General features: G+C 43.7%; 1 long non-coding RNA gene across 1 annotated transcript in view; it reads right to left on the reverse strand.

Annotated features, from left to right (window-relative positions):
• The window catches only part of LOC114618287, a 101794-nt gene extending 92291 nt beyond the window's left edge, over positions 1 to 9503 (reverse strand). The window contains exon 1 of the long non-coding RNA XR_003710942.1: positions 9397 to 9503. This is a non-coding gene — a long non-coding RNA (uncharacterized LOC114618287). The remainder of the gene's footprint in view (positions 1 to 9396) is intronic.
• Positions 9504 to 21790: the final 12287 nt, after the last annotated feature.

The raw sequence follows: 21790 nt of genomic DNA on the forward strand, positions 1-21790 counted from the left end.
TGAGTCCAGGTCACTTCCCTGGCTTTTGGAGAAGGTGGGTTATTTGTTCCTGGGGCTTAAGCTCAAAGAAGATACTGCTTAAGACCTGCAATTAGGCTGACATGCAGTTGTGAGGAGAAGAGGGACTGGAAACATGGTTAAATGACTGGTTCAGGTTTTTTTTTTTAATAAACATTTTAACAGCTTGCATTAAAAAAAAACAGTTAAAGATGGAAACTTCTGCTTAGAATTATTAATATCTAAAACTAATATTGAAAATTACAGCTGTCACTTAATCAAGGCTGTTTATCCCAAAAGCTGTGTGCTTATGTGTGCATGTGCGCATGCGCACGCACCCGGGCACGGCGTGCATGAGCGAGCACCCACATGGTTTCCTAATAGGCTTGCAACTCTGAATGTCTTGAATCCTATTTGATGGTATCGAGACTGCTAACATTCCACAGGCTCCCACACAAGAAAGCCAAGTCCTTGATGTCAACGGCTTCAGAGAAAACACTAAAACCCACCAAGTAAGTTTTTTCCCTATGGTACATCTATCTTTTTTTTTTTTTTATGTTTCCCTGGGGACCTTTCTGACCCCACTGCTTTGTGTGTGCCACCCCCAGCCCCAATTAGGCATCACTATACTCCCCGGAGGCTGGGAGGAGATGAAAGCAGCCCCAGGAAGAACCAGGCTGGCTTCTTCCACACAATAGCCAGCCACCTGCACAGGGATTTAGTCCCTCACTTCCTAGTTCCTATGTCCTGGAGTCACTGTGGCCCAGAGTCCAGAGAGAAAGAACAAAGGGGCCAGGTGGCTGGGACAGAGTGGGGAGAGGGACTCTTCATCCCCAGCACAGCCTGTGGTTGCTTGCACCTCAAGCTGTGTGTTGAGACAGCTGTTAGAACCACAATGGAGGTCCGGGGTCATTTTTAAAGACTCCCCAGACATTCCCTTTACAGGAAGGGGAACTTCTCACCATGGGACAGAGCCTGTCTTGGAACACTTCTGACACTTCCTTCTGGCATGAAAAACTCCTCTTTCTTCTCAAGAGCCCGGTATGATGATGGCCACCTGCAACACCCCGCCCCATCCCCCACCTCCCGCCCTCCACCCCCTCACTCAGGAGGCTTAGGCAGGAGGATAGGAAATGCTGAAGGCTAGCCTACACTAAATACAAGAAGGGACAAGGAAGAAACAAAAGTGCAAACTGAAGAGAGTTTAAGTGAACTAAGTCACCAACAGACATGAGGATCCACCACTTGTTGCTATGCACTCTGCCCAAGGGAAGTCTGTGATGCTGGGAGGATGGGGGTGGGGGTGGGGGGGAGTGGAAGGTGGGGGGGGCTTAGGTTGGCAGCGGGCACGCACTCATGTCCAGTCCAGGTAGTTGAGATCTTACAAAGGGTTCTGACTAGCTAGTCACTAGACTTTAGAATGCTTCATGATATAGACCATGAAGAAATATCAAAGTAGGACAAAGGAAGAAATGAGACCAGAGACCAGTTAAATTGAAATCTTTACATACATGCACCTCTCTATTTTCCAGTGGAAGTAATAACAAAGACAGGATTTTTTTTTTATGGAATTAAAAGGATATTAACTACATTATCACATCTATAATTTGATGTGATATAGTTCTTCAGCTAGATCACAAAGCGCCGGTCACTTATATTTCCTCACATTTATTTTCCTCTTGTACTGTATCCTTATTACATAAAGATAATATCAATACAAACTTTTAAAAACCTGATTAGGAAACAATTCAACAGCGCAGTAAAATATTCTCTGTCGTGAGCAAGTTGGTTTCCTTCCAAAGATGCCTCAAGATACATTTAAAAAGCAGTAAGGTAATAAGACCCATAAACAGGGACAGAAGTCACAACCGTCAGCACAAAAGCAGAAGAGGCCTCTGACAAAATGCAACACCCCTTCATGATTAAAGCCCCGAGGGAAGCTGGGATAGAAGGAGCATACCTAAATACAATAAAGGCGCTACAAGACAAACCTATAGGCAGCATCATAACTGCAGATTAAAACTGAAAATCGGTTACTCTAAAATCAGGAAGTGAACCAGGGTGGCCACACTCTGTTCAAATGCAATGTAATGCTAGACATCTCAGCCAGAGCTGTAAGACAACAGATTAAAAAAAAAAAAGGGGGATACGTTCAGGAAATTAGAAGGTCAAACAATCTCTATTTGGAAACAATGGTCTTTATACTTAAAGACCCTAAAGACTCCACCAGAAAACTCAGCTCTAACAATCCTGTATAAAAAAGGTAGCAAAAAGGACTGGAGAGATGGCTCAACAGTTAAGAGCACTGACTGCTCTTCTGGAGATAATGAGTTCAAATCCCAGCAACCACATGGTGACTCACAACCATCTGTAATGGGATCTGATGCCTTCTTATGGGGTGTCTGGAGACAGCTACAGTGTACTTACGTTTAATTAATTAATTAATTAATTAAAAAATTGGGGCTGGAGTGAGCAGAGCCAGAGCGAGAGGGAGAAGGGAAGGGAAAAAAAAGTAGCAAAATATAAAAACAGTAGTTTTTCTAAACCTCAATAATGAACAAACCATGACATCAATCAGGAAAACAATCCCGTACACAATGGCTTCAAGAAACAGAATACCTAAAAATAAGTGTATGGAAGGAACTTAAATACTCTGCAACATAAACGCTGAAGAAATAAGCTAAAGACACTTAAGATAGACCATACATTCAGATGAACATGGTTAATAATATTAAAATGGCTTTACCACCAAAGGCAATAAACTCTCCATCAGTATTCCGATGGCATTCTTCATATAAATGGGAGGGGGAAGGGGTAGGATGTTCTAAAATTCATGTGGAAACACAAAAGGTACCACATAGACTAATCAACCCTGAACAACAACAACAACAACAAAAAAGTGGCTGATGATGTCTCAAAGCCAGAGTAAAATGGCACAAGGCTGGACATGTTGGACAAGGGGGAAGAAGACTGAAAAACAGGCTCCAACAGATCTAGCCCGCTCATTTTTGTTTTGTTTTTGATTTTTTTGTGACAGGGTTTCTCTATGTAGCCATGGCTGTCCTGGAACACTCTCTATAGACCAGGCTGGCCTCGAACTCAGAAATCTGCCTGCCTCTGCCTCCCAAGTGCTGGGATTAAAGGCATGCGCCGCCACCACCACCACCACTGGGCTTTAGCTATCTAATTTTTAACAAGGTGCCAAGAATAGATCCTGGAGAAAAGACAAGACAAGGCAGGTGGTTTCTGGATTGTTTCAGTTTTTGATTTTGTACAACAAAGTAAGTAATGAAGAGATAGCATATACAGCATGGGGAAAAAATGTTTGCCAGAAATTCATCTGACAGGAGATTGACAGACAGAGTATATGAAGAACTTTAAAAAGTTAAAAGCAATCTAATCAATAAGTGGACAAGTGAATTAAACAGAGGTTCTTCAACTAAGTAAAAGCAGGCAATCCATATATGCTCAAGATCCTTAGCCATCGTAGAAATGCATATCAATGGTACATTGCAGGCCACCGAGATGGCTCAGCAGGTAAAGGTGCTTGCCACCAAACCTGATGATTTCGGTTCCATCCCCTGAACCCACACAGTGGAAGGAAAGAACAGACTCAAGTTGTCCTGCCCTCCACGCTGGTGCTTGTGGAACACCCATAAACATACATGCACATACACCAAAAATAAATTTAAAAAAATAATAATTAAAACCACTTATGATCCCAGTCAGCATAGAAACAAGCAAGCAAACAAACAAACAAAAATCAAAACAAGGTGCTGGAAAGGGTCATAGAGGAGAGGGAGCAATCCTTATACACTGCAGGTGAGAAATTAAACTCGTGCAGCCAGGACGGAAATCAGCATGGATGTTCTACTGAAGAAAATAGCTATGTTATCCAGACTGGCCAAGCCTATCTTGAATCAAAGCAGCTGTAATCAACCACCTCACTCTCAGGAGACCTGGCCTATTAACAATCCTGTGGTGAAAGAAAAAAACTCACAAGATCCTCACGTGGTCCAGCCCTCCCAAGGTTAGAGAAGCAGAAAACTATTTCTTGGTGGGGTGGGGTAGAGAGTGTGACTGGACACTTGTCAGTTACGAAGGTGCCCAGGGGACTCTGTGCTGCAGTTATTAGTGTGGGTTAGCCAAGCTGTGGGCGGAACTTGCCAGTGACACAGCTTCCCGTAGGTAGTCCAGGTTTCTGGTGATAGAGCCCATTCTTCTGGAACTAACTTGTGAATACCCATTCATTCACCACTTGACTCAAATCCCTTCCTTGCTCTGTGATGCCCTCCCAGCCTGGGGTGAATAATAGCCTTTTTAAATTTTTCCTTAGCTCAGGAAAAGTCATGTGACAGTTACCAGTCACATGAATTAGCAGTCTGCAACTCCTAGGTACATACACAAAGAATTCTAAGTCAGCATACCATAGAAATACTCACTCACGTGCATTCATATGTATTTATATGAATATCTATTTGCACAGAAAATACAAATGTATAGGAACAAAAAGGGAGGAAGGAACTAGGGTCAAGAGAGGGGTGAGGAATCACAAAAGTACATTGTATATACCCCCTAAAAAATCATATGAAATCTATTATTTTGTACAATGAATATACACTAACAAATGTGAGTGCTCAAATTACTAGAGAAATTTGCCACTATTAGTGTTTTATTTTTTATCACATCGTTCCTTCTTTTCCCTAAGCAACCATGTACGTATAAACGCGTGTCAGGTTTAGTGGGTTTTTCTCTCCAGGCTGGGGACCAGTACCACCCACCACCTTTTACATGTTAGGCAAGCATAGAACCACTGAGTTCTATTCAGGTACTTTGTATAGTTTTAGTTTGAGGCAGTGTCCTATTAAGTGGCCCAGGCAGGCCTTGAACTGACAATCCTCCTACCTCAGCCTTCCAAGTAGTGGTAACTATAGGCCTGTGCCACCAGGCACATCTGATGGATTTTGTCACACAACTCAAGAGCACCGCTTTGTAAAGACGTATCTACTCATTTGTATTCTCTTGTCACACGTTCTTGGCAAGTATCCCTGTTGATTACTGTTAAAAATAGACCTGGGAAGCACCCAGGGACATCTATACCAGTCACTGAGGGCTGAAAAGGAGGGTCAGTATCAAGTTCACCTGTATCAAGTTAAACAAAGAGGGATTCTCACTTTAAGTAGCAGTCCTTTGGAAAGTCCTCCTAGCATAATAACAAAACAGAAAATCTGCTGGTTTCCAGGAGTGAGAAAACCCTCCCTGGCCACTTTCACTAGTTACTCATAATAAAGTTGGCAATGACTACTGACATTATTTGAGTCCATAATATTATAAAGGGTTTAAATACACGTAAGAAGATTTAGTCAAGTTAAAAAGATAAGTAGTTCTCTTAAACACAGAAAAAGAAAATATATTCTAACACAGATACAAACTTCATCTCATGGAAAATGGGGGTGGGGAAGGGGAGGATAGACAAGTATTTATCTACAATCCTGACTAAATGAACACACACAGAGAGAGAAAGAGAGAGAGAGAGAGAAGCTGATCTGGATGGTTTTTTTGTTGTTGTTGTTTAAATAGATAACCAAGTGCACATACTTGACTAAATGCATGTACACCAGTCACATCCATGTAATTAGCAAGTGTCTGACCTCACATAGCTGTCATGTTTGTGGTGCAGGCACAAACCATCCACTTGACATTGCTTCTCTTGCTACACACTAGATCACTTGACATTTAATCCTCCTATCTAACGGCAATTAGCTCCCTTCCAGAATTGGAACCTGATCAGCTGTAGCTGGACATACGACTGCATCAATATATCCTGCCCCAAACCTGCTCTCCACCTCATTTTCCTTCTACCGCTTGGAACTAGTCCATTACAAACCAGTGAAAGCTGCCATGGGTGTCTTAGGGAGTTACAGAGCAAGGCTAGCATTTGCTTATTGGTGTTCAGCACTTGGGAAGAGAAGACTGGCATTAGCCCTACTTTTAAGCTACACAGAAAACAATTTAACAGAAAAAGACCTAAATACGTCTCTATAGACAGTAACTAGAAGGAGTGGACCCACATTCAATGCCTGATCTGCAGTCAGTATGGCTGGCAGTTATTTTAATCAGCTCTCTAGCACCAGGTTTGAATTAAACCTACTGTTCTCCATCACCCATTCTCAATGTCACATATAAGCCAATGCTAACATTTAAACTGGGTTACTTCCTTTCAATGGATTTGGATTTATACATTGTTGCACTAGAAAATATTCCTGAGCATAGAGTCAGCACCCAACACACTCACCCAGGACTTTCCTAGTGGGTTTTGCAAATTCAACTCCTTCCCCATTGGCGTGGTGTCTCCACGTATTTGCTTGACCATTGGAACCATGACACTGTTAGCCTCTGCTTGGAGGGGCTCACAAAATTTAACCAGCAATCAGTTGGATCAAACAGAACAGTATCATCAAATGAGCAGCCAGGGTGTTTGGACTGCCATTTGAGAAGGCTGAAAAAGGACACCAGGAGAGTCGCTAATTAACTCTTCTCCGCCCCATCAGCCCCAAATGTTTCAAACTGTAGCAGAGCTGGGAACACAGCTTTGACATTGTTGAGATAATGATTTGATTTGCTCCCAAAATTCTGGGAAAGCTGCTGCCAGTCTATCTGGTGAGAACCATCTGTGCCCTGTTCTCAGAGCCAGACACAAGACTGCTAGCAAGTCGGAGAACACTTCCTTGTCACTTCCCAAGACTGGCAGTCAAGGGGCCACACACTAAGGCCTCGTCAACCTCTCAGTGAATTATCTGCTGCTTTTGATGAATCCAAAGCAATGTCTCTGGGTTGCCAAAGTAGAATGTGCTGACTAACCCATATTATTAAAAGTGCCTGCAGACAGGAATGTAGCCGCACAGAATATCTCCCACTGTGTACGTGTGGGGTGTGAATGGCTACAGGAGACTGACCAGTGAGGAACTCCTACCTGGTGACAAAGACACAGAGCCTGGGAACACCCAGCCACAGGTCAGGGAAGAAGGGTGACAACTGCTACAATCTGCAAAGACATGGGCCACTGTTCTCAGGTGTGCCTCCAGACCCATCTTCCTCACAACTAAAATCTTAAAAAGGTCTGTCCACATGGCCTTTCTCTACCTTTGCATAAGTGTCATTTGGCGTAAGATAAAAAATGGTGTCTGGGCTTTAGTTTACAGATTGAACAAGTGCACCCTGCTATGGTGGCGTATAGGAACTCAAGTTTCATCCATGATGTCCACTCACCAAGCTATGCACCCAGGAACTGTGTCCATCCAGAAGGGGCACACTTCTCCTGGTCCCCAGAAGCCCCTCTCCAGGCCAGAGGAAGTACTATGTTTGTACAGTGCTCCTGACTCTCCATTCTGGGCCAACCGGGCAATCACTCAATTTCTTACATGGTTCTTATTGCCAAATCCAGCAGAAATGACTCAATTCTCACTGTTCCGCAGAATCTGACGCTAGCAATTGCTCCCTCTTGGAAATGGTCCTCTAAGCTGCTCCATCCTCCCTGCTATCACCCTCCGCCTCCCTTGCACGCTGTTCCTGGGGCTTCCGTCTCAGCTTTTTCTATAACCAGGTGATACTACCTCATAAATGCACTACCATCTATGTAAAGAGCCACGGAGCTCAATTCCTTCTCCTTTCCAACTAGTAGTCTCCTTTAGCAGTGTCCCCCCACCCCCACCCCATCCACAACTAATAAATAAGCTCATTGTCCCCACCAACATCCCAGGACTTTCCTTACTTTGCATCCGGTTGCTGTCACCTGAGCCAGCCTGACCTTGACCCTTCTCTCCACGTTCCACCAACTCAGACAGTCGACTCCTAAACTCTTTCACTTTCCTCCAGCCCAGCCATAGGCTGGGCTAGCCTCTCACTCACTTGGGTATATTCTTGGGGCTCTGTTCTTGGGCCTTTCTCACAAATTCATACCGGAGATATTTCTTCCAGCCTATTTCCTGTTACGTCATTCACCAATTTCCCACCACTCTCCAAAAACAGCTCAAGATTTCTTTCCTCGGCATACTTCTATGGTCTACACCCACCCCCATCCAATGTACACCCAACCCTACTCTCCAGTGTCAGGTCTCAAACCTCGCTCCCTCCAGTCTGACACCGCAAGTTCACCCTCCTTTCAGAGCATATGGCTCTGTCCAGTTAGCTCCACCTTTTCCAGCAGGTTTCATCTCTGACTTTGATTCCCACTGTTAGGTGTCTATACAGGGTTGTGTTTCTCCTCCCAGAACCTTGACTCTGCCTACTGGCCTATTTCCCCAACCACACAAACTCCATTTCTTTTAGCTACAAACCAGTCTCAACCTGACTTATTCTATACATTATACTGACTTGTCCTTCCATGAACTGCCAACCTCAGACCTGCTGTGACTCATTATCACCAATGAACACAGTAAATACCAAGCCTCTGAACACCCTCTGAACACCCTCTGTGCCAGAGCCATAGCTGTGTCTATATGTCAAGAAATATGCTCAGGGGCTGAAGAGATGGCTCAGTGGTTAAGAGCACTGACTGCTCTTCCAGAGGTCTTGAGTTCAATCCCCAACAACCACATGGTGGCTCACAACCATCTGTAATGGTATCAGATGCCTTCTTCTGGTGTGTCTAAGGACAGTTACAGTGTACACATTACATAAAATAAATAGTTTTAAAAAAGAAAAAGAAAGAAATATGCCAAGGAAGGTAGGCACTTGCCACCAAACTTGACAACCTTTAGTTCAATCCCTTGGACTCATGTGGTAGAAGGTAAAAACTGACCCCATATTCAGCACGTGTGCATACACACACACACACACACACACACCCCGTTCCAGGCCAGAATAGTAGTACACTTAAAAGTTGACTATAGTTCCAAACTAGGCATCATCCTGCATCCAAACTCTACATTCAATAACCTTGACCCCAGTCATATGCAATGTAACACATTAAATTCTTCAGCTGTTGCCTAAAAAAAAAAGTTGACTACAAACCATTATCAGTGAAACTTATACCTGGGATGCATAGAGGGTTCAACACATATGCAAATCAATATGTATGCCACATTAACAAAATCAAAAACTAAAATTTTATAATCATCTTAATAGGCACAAAAAAAGGCAGACAAAATTTTATATGCTTTGATGATTTAAAAAAAAAAAGTCCTCTCAAAGAGGTATGGAAGAAATGTACCTGAAAATAATAAAATCTATATATAACAATCTCACCATCAAAACCAGACTCAGTAGTAAAAAGCCAAAAGCTTTTCCTTTAAAATCAGAAACAACACAAGAGTACCCATTCCTTTCAGTTCTAGACAGTGCATACAGGACCCAACCTGAGCAATAAGACAAGGAAAAAAAAAAATCCATCCAACTCACAGAGGAAGTTAGATTGTCTGTTTGCAGATCCCATTACAGATGGTTGTGAGCCACCATGTGGTTGCTGGGAATTGAACTCAGGACCTTTGGAAGAGCAGTCAGTGCTCTTAACCATTGAGCCATTTCCTTAAATATCAAAAAAAAACGTAAAAATCTCACCAGAAATTTGTTAAAATTAAAATGTAAATTACAGTTTTCTATATAGCAATTTTCTTGGAGTTAAAACCTTCTATCTTAGAGGGAAGCTCAAGACACAGGTGAAATACTTCACCTAGCAAGGAAGTGCTTAAACTCAGGAATGAAACAATCCAAAGGCTTCAGGAAGTTCCCGAAGCTGAGCAGACTCACTAGGCTCCTCTATCCTCCAAAATATATATGCAATAACAACTGCTAGAAGACACTCTCAGACAAAATGAGTTGCCTAAAAAAGCCTCAAACCAACAGAGCCATCAGCTGAGCCGTCTGGAAGAAGCTGAAACCAACTGAACAGCATAAAAGAACTATCTCCAACCCTTTAAGCTGCCTGGAGATTGTGCAGTGCACTCCAGGTTTCCAGTTTTCATAATTTCTCATGAATGCTAGGGTGGTGCGACTGTCTTTGAGTCCTATCTGCCTCCTGTTAATAACCCCAGTAATCTCCTTGGTTCACCAAATTGGACTCCTTACCTTGGTCTGTCATCAGTAGTTCCCTATCCGGGATAAGTAGATGTTTGTTCTTGTCTCTTCAAGGAATAGTGTCACATGGAAGCATTCCAGGCTGTAAAAAGACCATGAAATACATTATGAACCATCTAAAATAGAAATTAAGAAAATAATCTCATTTCCAATAATATCAATAAAGAATGAAAACGATAGGAACAAATTAAACCAGGAAGAGATCTGTAGACAGAAAGCTATAAGATATTTATAAATGACATTGAAAAAGATACACATAGATAGAAAGATACCATGAGTACATGGATCACAATATAGCTAAAGTGACTGCATTACCTAAGCTAGCTATACATTCAACACAATCCCTATCAAAAGAGACATAGCTGCTCACAATGGCACTAAGGAGGCAGAGCCAGGTGAATTTTGAGGACAGTTGGGTCTTTAGGGTGAATTCTAGGAAAGTCAGGGCTATAGAGAGATACCTTGTCTCAAAAAACTTAAAAAAAAAAAGAAAAAGAAAAAGAAAGAAAGCCAGTAACAATCCTGAAAGAAACAGAAACAAGTAATAACAATAACAAAACCCTTAAAGTTTGCATAAAACCACAAAATGCTCCAAATAAAACAATCTAGAGAAAAAAATGACATTACTTAAAAACTGGCTATCTTTCAACCAATAATGTTTTTAAGTATTTTCTTTTATATATGTACTATGCCAGAGGTCGTACAAATATATCCTAATTAGATTTTTTTTTAATAACCATTTATGAGACTGTTACTGTTTTACAAACTGTAACAGTGGGCCCGGTGTCATCAGCAATGGGCTCTAATGCAAATCTCCTAACCTCATACTCTAAGCCAGTCTCAAACAAGGTGCTGCGCCCAGGGTAGCCGCCCAAGGTTACCTGCCCAGGGTACCGGCCCAGCGTACCGGCCCATAATCCTAGTAACTTGGGAGGGTGAGACAGGAGGGTTGTGAGTGTAAGGTTGGTCTGTCTGGGTAACTTAATGAAGTCCTAGGAATTTTAAAGGGGGTGGGGGGAGTGGTGTGTGTGTTAAGATGCTATCTAGTAGGGCAGTGCCTGCCTATTTTCTATCTTGTACCAGGTCCTAGGATTAATTGGCAGAAGGAGGAGGGGAAAAGAGAGGAGGAAAGAGAGAGGGAGAAGGAATATGAATCTAAACAATGAATCCTCTAGCTTTTGTCAAATCTAAGAAACCCTGAAACCCACCTGTGTGAAGGAACTGTTGGGCTCTGTAATTAAGTCAGGAATGTTACAACTTGAACTAGCTGCTGTCAACGCAGTGTTAAAAATAGCTCTGGCCTGAGGCCACATGCTTCTGAAGTACTGGGGATTGCTTTGTCCATCATAAAGTAACCTTTACTGAAAAGCTATAAACTCCCTTCTCTTTCCAGGGAGAGCTGAGAACAAGCCCAGGATGTTTAAGACTTCTTTATGAAAATGTTAACATATAAAACATTTCTTCTAGGCCCCTTGTAAAGTACCTGGGAAAGAGGTATTTACATTTACACGTCCCATGACATGTTCCATGACAGGTGTTTATGTGCCTTTATTCGGTGGCAGACATTTTGCAGGGAACATCTGTCTTAAATACCCCCACACACACACCCTAAGTCATTCTTGTTAGCAGCTATCTTTCAGGTGAGAAGCAGAGGCTCAGAGCATCCCAAGCCTGGAATGTTCTTTCTATCTTTTCCCAGATGCTTCCACCACAGTGGCCATTTGCTCCTCAGTACTCTAACCCAAGACAAAAAGAAGGTGACCTTGACCAAGGTGCAGGCCACAGCAGCAACAAAGTATGTGAGCCCAGGGCAAGTGGCTTCATTTATTGAGAAACCAAGTGGCCATGCGTCCCTATCACCTAGGAAACTCAATACAGTAGTAGGGCTAAGAAATCAATGAGGTATAATAATCTGTGCCTTTAATCCCAGCACTGGAGAGGCAGGTAGAGGTGAGTTTGGAGCCAGCCTGGTCTACAGAGAGAGTTCCAGGCTACCCAGGTCTACAAGAGAGACTGTGTGGTGGTTTCAGTGAGAATGGCTTCTACAGACTCATAAATTTGAATGCTTGGTCCTCACTTGGTGTGTCATGGTTGGAGGAGGTTTGTCAGCAGGTGGGCCTTGGCATTCAAATTCCCACACCATTTCTAGCTAGCTAGTTCTCTACCTCCTGGTTATGTCTCAAAATGTAAGTAAGCTTTTGGCTACTGTTCTGGCACCATGTCTACCTGCCTGCGGCCATGCCCCCCACCATGATGGTCATACACTCTTAACTCTGAAACTGCAAGGAACCAACACAGTCTTTTGTCTATAAGTTGTCTTGGTCAAAGTATCTTAACACAGCAACAGAAAAGTAAATAGATACCCTGTCTCACAACAAGGGAAGGGTGGGATAGAGGGAGGGAGGTGGGTAGGAAAAAAGGAGGGGGAGAGGAATGAAGGGAGGGAGGGTGGGAGGGAAAGAAGAAAGGAAGGGGGTGAGGGAGGGAGGGAGGAAGAAAGGAAGGGAGGGAGAGGGGATGGTGGGAAAGAGGGAGGGAAGGAGGAATGGAGGGGGAAGGGCAAAAGGAAGAGACAGAGGAAAAAAGGGAAAGAGGGTAGGAGGGAAAGAAAGGAGACAGGGAGAGAGGAGGAAGGGGGAAGGGGAGGAGGGAGAAAGGAAGAAGGGAGGAAAGGAGGGAGAAAATGAAAGAAAAGGGGACAAGAAGAGGAGGATAAGAGAAACACCCAATAACTGAAAAACAGAAATCTGTCTCCTCTCAACCTGGGCTTCTCAACCTCAGACCCTGTTGATACTCTGGGTGATACAGTTCTCAGGGGTGCAGCTGCTGGGGGCATCATAGGGCAGCCACAGCAACTCTACCCTACATTTCATAGACACCAGTGACACCTGCCAAGTCACCATGACCAGAAATGCCTCTGCACTACTGACCGAGCATGGAGAAGTCTCACTCCCCTCCCCCATCCCGTGAGAACCAGTGCTCTGTGAAAGGTGAAAGGTGAAAGGGGAAAGGGGAAAGGTAAAAGGCAAAAGGCAGGAGCTGTAATCACCCACGGAGGACAATTACATCAGGTCATTTACTGCAAGGCTTCATCTTACATAGGCTGGATCAAGTTTTCAGAGTTCTTTTTTAATGTATTGAAACACATCAGTCAAACACAGACATCTTAAAAGGAAAAAAAAACAAAGAGACTTAAAAAATCCCTCGCTTATCAAGGACTTGAAAGTATTCAGAGTCAGTGATTACATTCTCCTAAACCAGGAGTTTGTTGAAAAATTAATTTAGCCATCCATACTTTGATCTTCTTGCAAATTATTTCCTCAGACAAGACCTAGCTTGTAAAGACCCGACAGGCTAGGCAGCTGTCAGATGGGAGCTAGCATCAAATTCCAGGTGTCTTGAGGAGAGGGAGGGGGCTTTTGCCCCCCACAAAGGGACTTTGTTGAGTAGCATGCCAAAATGCCACAGAGGGGTCCAATTTTCCAACAAAGAACACAGGATCAAACAACAATACAGCTTAGCTTCACCTTCAAAGGAGACCGAGCCCTGTGGAGACACCTCATTCTATAAACTGGCACTCATATTTCAGTTATGAATGGGTGTCTTGTGGACGGCAGGCTTATTTCTTCAATTCACTATAATAAGGAGGCTAGTCAGTCACTAGGAGGATAGTCCCCTCTCGCCGGGAGGAGGGTGTCTACCCTTCGGCTCATCTAATACAGTAGTTCCCAATCTTCCTAATGCTGCAAACCTTTAATACCGTTTCTGATTAATAACGGTTATGGTGACCCCCCCAACCATAAAATTATTTTCATTGATACTTCATAACTGTAATTTTGCTACTGTTATGAATTATAATGTAAGTAATTGTGTTTTCTAATGGTCTTAGGCGACCTAAGGGTTCTTTGACTCCCAAAGAAGTGGTGACCCACAGGTTGAATCTTTGATCTAATTGCTAACCTTTTAGGTACATGCTCCCAGTTCACCGTGAGAGACGAACCCTGCAGAAAATGTTCCTAGCTCCACCTATGCAAGTAACATCTGCAAGCTGAGACCAGACAATTGGCTGTATTTATGGAGGCACATGCTACTTTGTAAAACAGGCAGGAAGTTGTACCTCTTGAAACTGCTTTACTCCTAATTCCCAAACTTGTGAACACACAATGTACAAAGCAAAGATGATTCTGCTGGCTGGATGGCAGCTAAGGATGCTGACATGGGGACCTTATCCTGGATTTCCCAAATGGGGCAGGTCTAATCATGAGTCCTAAAGAGCAGAAAGAAAGAGAGGAAATTTGAAATGTAAATAGGGCTTTCCCCTTGAAAATGGAGGGGGTGTGTGTGAGCCAGGGAATCTATGCTGCCTCCATAAACCACAACTAGGAAAAGGGGTTCTGTGGTGGTTTGAATGAGAATGTCCCCTCAGACTAGTATAATTGAATATTTGGTGGATCAGTTTGGGAAGGATTAGAAGATGTGGCATGGTTAAAGAAGGTGCATCACTGGGGATGGGCTTTATAGTTTCAAAACCCCATGCATATCCAGTTTGCTACCTCCTGGTTGTGTCTCAGAATTTAAGGTCTCAGCTACTGTTCCAGCACAATACCTGCCTGTCTGCTGTCACACGCCCCACCACAGAGTCTAACTCTCTGGAACTGTAAGCCCCTAAAAAACTCATCCTCTTAAAGTTGCCTTGGTTATGGTGTCTTAGCACAATGATAGAGAAGTAATTAAATCAGGTTCTTCAGAGAGAGCCAGCTTTGCCAGACTCTAGATTTTATTCTAGAGAGATCCCTATTGTCTTAGTCAGGGTTTGTATTCCTGCACAAAACATCATGACCAAGAAGCAAGTTGGGGAGGAAAGGGTTTATTTAGCTTACACTTCCACATTGCTGTTCATCACCAAAGGAAATCAGGACAGGAACTCACAGGGTAGGAACCTGGGGGCAGGAGCTGATACAGAGGCCATGGAGGGATGTTACTTACTGGCTTGCTTCCTCTGGCTTGCTCAGCTTGCTTTCTTATAGAACCCAGGACCACCAACCCAGGGATAGCACCACCCACAATGGCCTGGGCCCTCCTCCTCGATCACTAATTGAGAAATGCCTTACACCTGGATCTCATGGAGGCATTTCCTCAAGGGAGGCTCTTTTCTCTGTGATAACTCCAGCTTGTGTCAAGTTGACACACAAAACCAGCCAGTGCACATACTAAACTTCTGACCCACATACTGTAATGAAAGGATTTGCATTCTCAGCATTAATGTTGTGATTTACACTACAGCAGAGATGAGGAAGTACTGCAGACAAGGGGACCCAGCAGTAGGTGATACTAAAAAGGAAAGGTTAAAACAATGTGGGAGAAGCTTTGGGATTGTGCTCTGGGAGGAGCTTGCAAGAATTGAGGGGAACATGGCAGACAGCATAAATCACCTTAGAGAATACTTAGATTGCAGAGAACAAAAAATAACAAAAATACTGCCCGTTTGCTGCCTATACACACTGGGGAGATGAGGCCCGCTCCTCAGGGCAGCTTCCCCCGACTGTCTCACTCAAACTGCAGGAGGTGGTTCTCCTTAGAACATTTCCATATCCTAGCCACTGGACCAAGGTCAACAATGTCTCTGAGGCTTTCTCCAAGGCTCACTCAGACATCAGGGTCACACATGGAAAATCTCTGAGTTACAGGGCTTAACAGACTGAGCACTCAGAACGATTATGCGTTATTTTCTGCTTGGAGAAGAAAATGACCGACAGGCCGCCGTCTTCCTTTCTCCCACAAGAAAGCAAGTGATATGATTTCTCCTAGGAAAGACTTCAGGACCTGTCACGGGGAAGGAACCAGGCAAATGGAAGATATCCAGTAGCCAGTGCTAAACAAAGGCAAAGTCTGGGGACTTGATGGGGCTTTTCCAAAATGCAGAGGGCAGAGGTACCAAAGTCTGAGGAAGCTGCCCAAGGCTGCAGAAAGCAAAGTGGGAAGCTAAGTTGTTTCTCGGAGCGACTGTGTGACTGGAAACCCGCCAAGTGTGGTCAGAGAACACTGGGCAGAGTCACTGCGCCACTCTCTGTGCCAACTTGGACAGGAAGTGATGTGCCGGGTCCCACGGTTGTTCAGCCAGCAGGAAGGGGTGATGGGGTAGCCTCAAATAAAGACATCACTCTTAATTCTCTAAGCCTGGCTTCCCACCTCAGCCTCCACCAGTCTCCACCCACAGAATTATAACATAGAACTATCAAGCTTAAAAAAACCACCATTCGATACCCCATGGGCAAGACAAAGCAGATTTTATAGAAACATATAGAATGTTCTATGGCAGAAGAATGATGGTTTTCCTTTCCTAATGTAAAAACAGTCTTAATGTTTATGCTTTTCATAAAATTTACCTGAAGACATCACCTGAAGAAGAAACCTACTAAAAGCATGTGGCCTTTTTGCCTGTTTGTAACCATAGCCTTAACTGTAACCATAGCTCATTCCACAGGATGATGTCATCCAGAAGTCTACTGTGTAACCCAGGGGGAAACCACCCTAGGAATTCTTCCCATAAAGCCAAGTAGGAGTCAGTGAGATGGTTCAGCTACAGTTCAGTCTCTGGGACCTTCCTGGTGGAAGGAGAGAACTGAATCCCACAGGCTCTCCGCTGACATCCACATGCACACCAAAGCATATATGTGTGGGTAGACACCCACACAGAAGCAAATACACAAAACATAATTTTTATTAAGAAGCCAAGCAGACAGTGATAACATCGGGCACGCTAGTCGGCACAATACTCTAGTGCAGCCCTGACTCTTCCATTCATCCGTTCTAGATCCAGTTCCCGCTGAGAAGACCTCCCACCCCACAGCTCCTCAGCCAGGAGTAGAGACACAGACTTCTGTGATCACTGTACTGAGCACGAAGTGGCTTTCAAAACAGAACCAACTTCAGAAGTTCTCCCAACAGTCCCATTGTTGGAGTCACGGACGCTGCCAGGACCTACATTTCTGTATTACATTTTCTGAATTTCCCTAAGCCAGGCTGCTCTAAGAGCTCATTCTTCACACTCCCACGATGTATTATTGCTCAATGCCCTTTCCAAGTGAAGCAAGACAGGCAGCAAAACTCCAGGACAGGAGATAGGGGAACTGGCTCTTACCCCTGCCCACTGCGGTCCCTGAGCCCCATGCTGCAAATCTGTGCTAGGGCCTGTGCAGAAGACAGCCAAGGAGGGAAAGGTGCTAGGTGACACATGACACAGTCTTATCTCACCCTCCTGTGGAATCTGGGCGTGTCCGCTGGTAAGCTTCCAGATCCTCCCAAACTGAACTGATTTTGTTTTGCTTTTCATAAAGAGGAGAAAGGGAAGGCTTGACTCACAGTTATATAATGAACCTAGCTACAGAAAGCAAATTCCAACCTGGTGCTCAAAGGAAAGTGGTAACATGTAGAAACAGTTCGAAAGCCCGGACTTTCATAGCTTTCTTATTCTATCTGCCCACTCCAACTGGGGCCTCCGGAATCCCTCACTTCTTACCAATCACGGCCACCTTCAACAGGGACAATCTGGACACCAGAATGACAAGATTTACACACACACACACAGACACACGCGCACATGCACATACACGCATTCACGCACCTAAATGTACATACATACTTATCTATCATCTGTACACATGTAATTACAGATGTATACTATATGCTAAAAACATAGTTTTTTCCCTTCATCTTTCCTGCTCAGGCACGTAAGAACCCTCATGGAGAAGTGCTAAGACCTTCAGTGTGCTATGCATGTCTTATCTGCATGACCTTACAAAGAGTGGTAATCTCTATGTCCACTCTTCAGATGTGGAAACTTTAAACAACTTAACCTTAAGTCACAGGCTGGTAGCTCTAAAGCCTGAACCAAACTCATGTGCCCAGGGGATTAACTCCTATGACACACTCTCAACAGATGTGAAATTCAACTATGACTCCTTCAAACTGCCCTCGGGGTTCAACAAATTTGACTGGCAAAAATAAAGGCTCATCATAATAAAGGCCCCTCTCTCTCCTTTCTCCTCCTACCAATCTTTGCTCCTACATAAGAAACCTTCACACAACGAACCTTGCTGCTGACCTGCAGAAAGTCCCAGTCTCTCCACGGTGCTGAGTTCAAGGAAATGCAAGGACATGGTGGCGGATTATCTTCTGCAAGCCACCCTGCCTACGAGTATAGCCACATTCCTGCTCCCTGATGCAGCTGGGTACACATGCTTTATCATAACTAAGAGCCACTTTGGCTCTGTGGCCAAGAAATAAGAAAGACAAGGTTGACCGAGATGCTAGTCTAAGAAAACCTTTGATCCACACTCCAGAAGTCTGAAAGCGCAATGCTCTATCATGTGAGCTTCACCCGCTCCCAAGATGCAAAAAAACAAAAAACAAACAAACAAACAAACAAACAAACAAAAACAGTGAACTGGGTGCTTAAGCCAAACAGCTTGGTGAAGACTTTACATATAATAATATGGCTGAGCCAAACATCTTGGCACTACAGTTAAAAATGCTAAAACTCGGGTCAATGCGCAGTGGCATATGCCTTTAATTCCAGCACTCTGGAGGCAAAGATGGTAGACCTCTGGGAGTCTGAGGCCAGGCTGATCTATGAAGCAAGTTCCAGAACAGCCAGGGCTGTTACACAGAGAAATCCTGTCTCAAAAAAACAAACAAAGCAGCAAAAATGCTTATAAACAGAGCTAGGAGCATAGCTCAGTGGACAGTGCCTAACATACGTGAAGTCCTGGGTTCTATACCCAATACCAGGGGAAGGAAGGGAGGGAGGAAGGAAGGGGTGGAAGGGAGGGAGAGAGGGAGAGAGGAAGGGAGGGAGGGAGGGAGGGAAGATGGAAGGATGGATGGATGGAAGGAAGTTAAAATAGAAAATAAAAGATCCTGTCTCAATATATAGATGCCCACCCCACCTCTGTCATCTGGCCTGTATACACATAAGCACACATATACCTATTTACAGTAAATATACCTATACACATGCTTGCATACCACTCACATACATGCAGAAAGCGGAGATATGAATGCTATTGAGCCCCTAAAACATACACACACACACACACAGAGAGAGAGAGAGAGAGAGAGAGAGAGAGAGAGAGAGAGAGAGAGAGAGAGAGAGAGAAACATACAGCATACGTCTAAGAAGAGGCCGAGCTTGGCTGAGCTTGGCATAACCCACCAACTACTTCACAGACCACTTCTTAATTGCTCCACATTTGTGTTTGTGTTCAACCACTAGGGGTTTGTTTATTCTTTTGCTTTTGTTTTGTTGAGATGGAATGTCACCATGTACCCCAGGATGACCTCAAGCCTGGGACTCTCCTGCCTCAACCTCTCAAGTTCTGGGATTACAGATCTGTATCACAATGTCCACATGAATGAGTCTTTGAAATTAATTAATACCCAGAAAAAGCTTTAAAATACCTTATTCATCACATTAGATATACTGTCTGGTCTTCAAGTGTGCACCTCAACCAGCCACGTTCCCCTAGTGTCGGAAAGTACAGCAGACGTCTCCCTCTGGCTCCTCCAGCAGTGAATCTGTATTTTTACAGGCTTCTTCGGCACACCACAGGCCAAAATGATTAAGACTGAGTCTTTGGCTCTCAGCAGCCTCTTTTTCATCTCATATAAAGGAGGCTAAATCTGAGACTGGTGTTCCCCTGGTCACCACTGACACTGGCGTTTGTTCATCACCTGAGTTCTGAAAAGATGGAGTTGCCCCAACTCGTCCTTGAATCTAAAGCTTTTGCTTTGCAATTAGATTTTTTTTTTTTTTACCCATTCCTCTAAAGCCGAATGTTCTAATATGTAAACCTATCTTGATCCCAAAGATAAGTAATTAAGTACATGTCTTTCCTGTGCTGTAATACTATGCTTCCCCCACATTAAAAAAGAAAGGAGAGGGAGGGAGAGAGGTGGGGGAGATCCTGTCTCAATGCACAGAATGATCAAGATGCCAACCTCTGGCCTCTGGCCTCCGGCCTGCACAGACATAAGCACACATACACCTATTTACAGTAAATATACCTATACACATGTTTGCATGCCACACAGATACATGCAAAAGGGCAGGGGGCAATGAGAGAGAGAGACAGATCAACAGACAGAAACAGAGATGCAAACCCTGGGTTAAAACCCTGACCTCTATCAGCCTAGGTCAGCAAACTTCCAATTTACATAAGCTCTGATCAGATTGGTTTCCAAGTTACATAGCTCTGATTGGTTTCCTTTAAATAGTGCATGATTTGGGTTTAAATGCCAAAATAAAACTGATGGTTAATATCAACAGTTAAATACCTAAAAATAAACTCCGTCTTCCCTAATACAAAAAATATCCTTAACAATTTTGGATTATTGCTATAATTAAAACAAGAACATCTAGGCAAACCGATATAGAAAATTGATGACCCTGTCTCAGAAAAAAATAGAAAGAAAGGAACTTGATAAAAGAATAAGATGTAAGGGGGATTGTAAGAGAATAAATGTTTCAGAAACTAATTTGTTTCCATATTTTAAAGGCTTCTGTATTAGCAGATAAAAAAAAAAATGAATAAAAGGGCCATTCACAATTCTTGGGACAAAGAGTTTTAAAATGTTCACCAAGAGAATAGAAAAAAAAAAATCTACTTTCTTTATCCCTGCCCTTAAAAAGTCGGGCCCAGGGCGCACATCTTCCTGGTTCTGAAAGCAAACACACATGAGAATGACGGTGAATGTCAGTGTGAGCATGTGTGGCTACCAGAGCAGGAGGCAGGGAATCTCCCTCTAACGCTCTTCCCTTACCAACCTTGAGGCAGGGTCTCACCATTCAGGTAGTCTGGCTGGCCTACCAGCCCTCAGGATCCTCCTGTCTATTCCCCGGTGCTGGGACAGAGACACATTCAGCCATATCTGGCTTCCTATGTAGGTTCTGGGGCTTCAACCCGGGTCCTCAAGCTTGCACAGTTAATGCTCTTACTCACTGAGCCAGCCCATAAAGTTACAAGCTATATCTTCATTTTCTTCCACGGGATAAATACCATCCAAAGGTATTTTTTATAAAAAAAAATAAAATAAAATAAATGCCCAAAACAGTTTCTCAAGAAACAACCTTTAGGGGCCTGGGGAAACTGCTCAGTCAATGAACTGTTTGCCACACAAGCAAGAAGACCCAAGTTCGGAGCCTTAGCATACATGTTAAAAAGCCAACATGGTGGTGCAGCTGTAACCCCAGCTCTGGAGAGGCAGAAAGAAAAAGGAGCCCTGGAGCTTACTAAACAGTTTTGTAAAATCAGTGAAAGACCCTGTCACAAAAAAATAGATTGGGCTGGAGAGATGGCTCATTGGTTAAGAGCATTTCTTGCTCTTGCAGAGGACAATGGGTTCAATTTCGAGCACCCACAAGATAACTCACAATCAACCATGACTCCCAATCCAGGATATCTGACACACCCATCTGACCTCTGAGGTCACCAGGCATACAGATGGTGCACACAAATGCATGCAAAACGCTCACACTAAAAAGATAAATATATAAAGTAGTCAACACTCAAAGAAGACACCCAGTATTGACCTCTGCCCCCCCAAGTACAGATACACACATACATGCACACGTATACATACACAGAGAGACACACACACATTCACACACAAACATGCACACACGTACAGACATGCATCCAAGCACACACATTCACACACA

Source organism: Grammomys surdaster, unplaced genomic scaffold (assembly GCF_004785775.1).
Source record: "Grammomys surdaster isolate TR1022 unplaced genomic scaffold, NIH_TR_1.0 141, whole genome shotgun sequence".
Lineage (NCBI taxonomy): Eukaryota > Metazoa > Chordata > Mammalia > Rodentia > Muridae > Grammomys > Grammomys surdaster.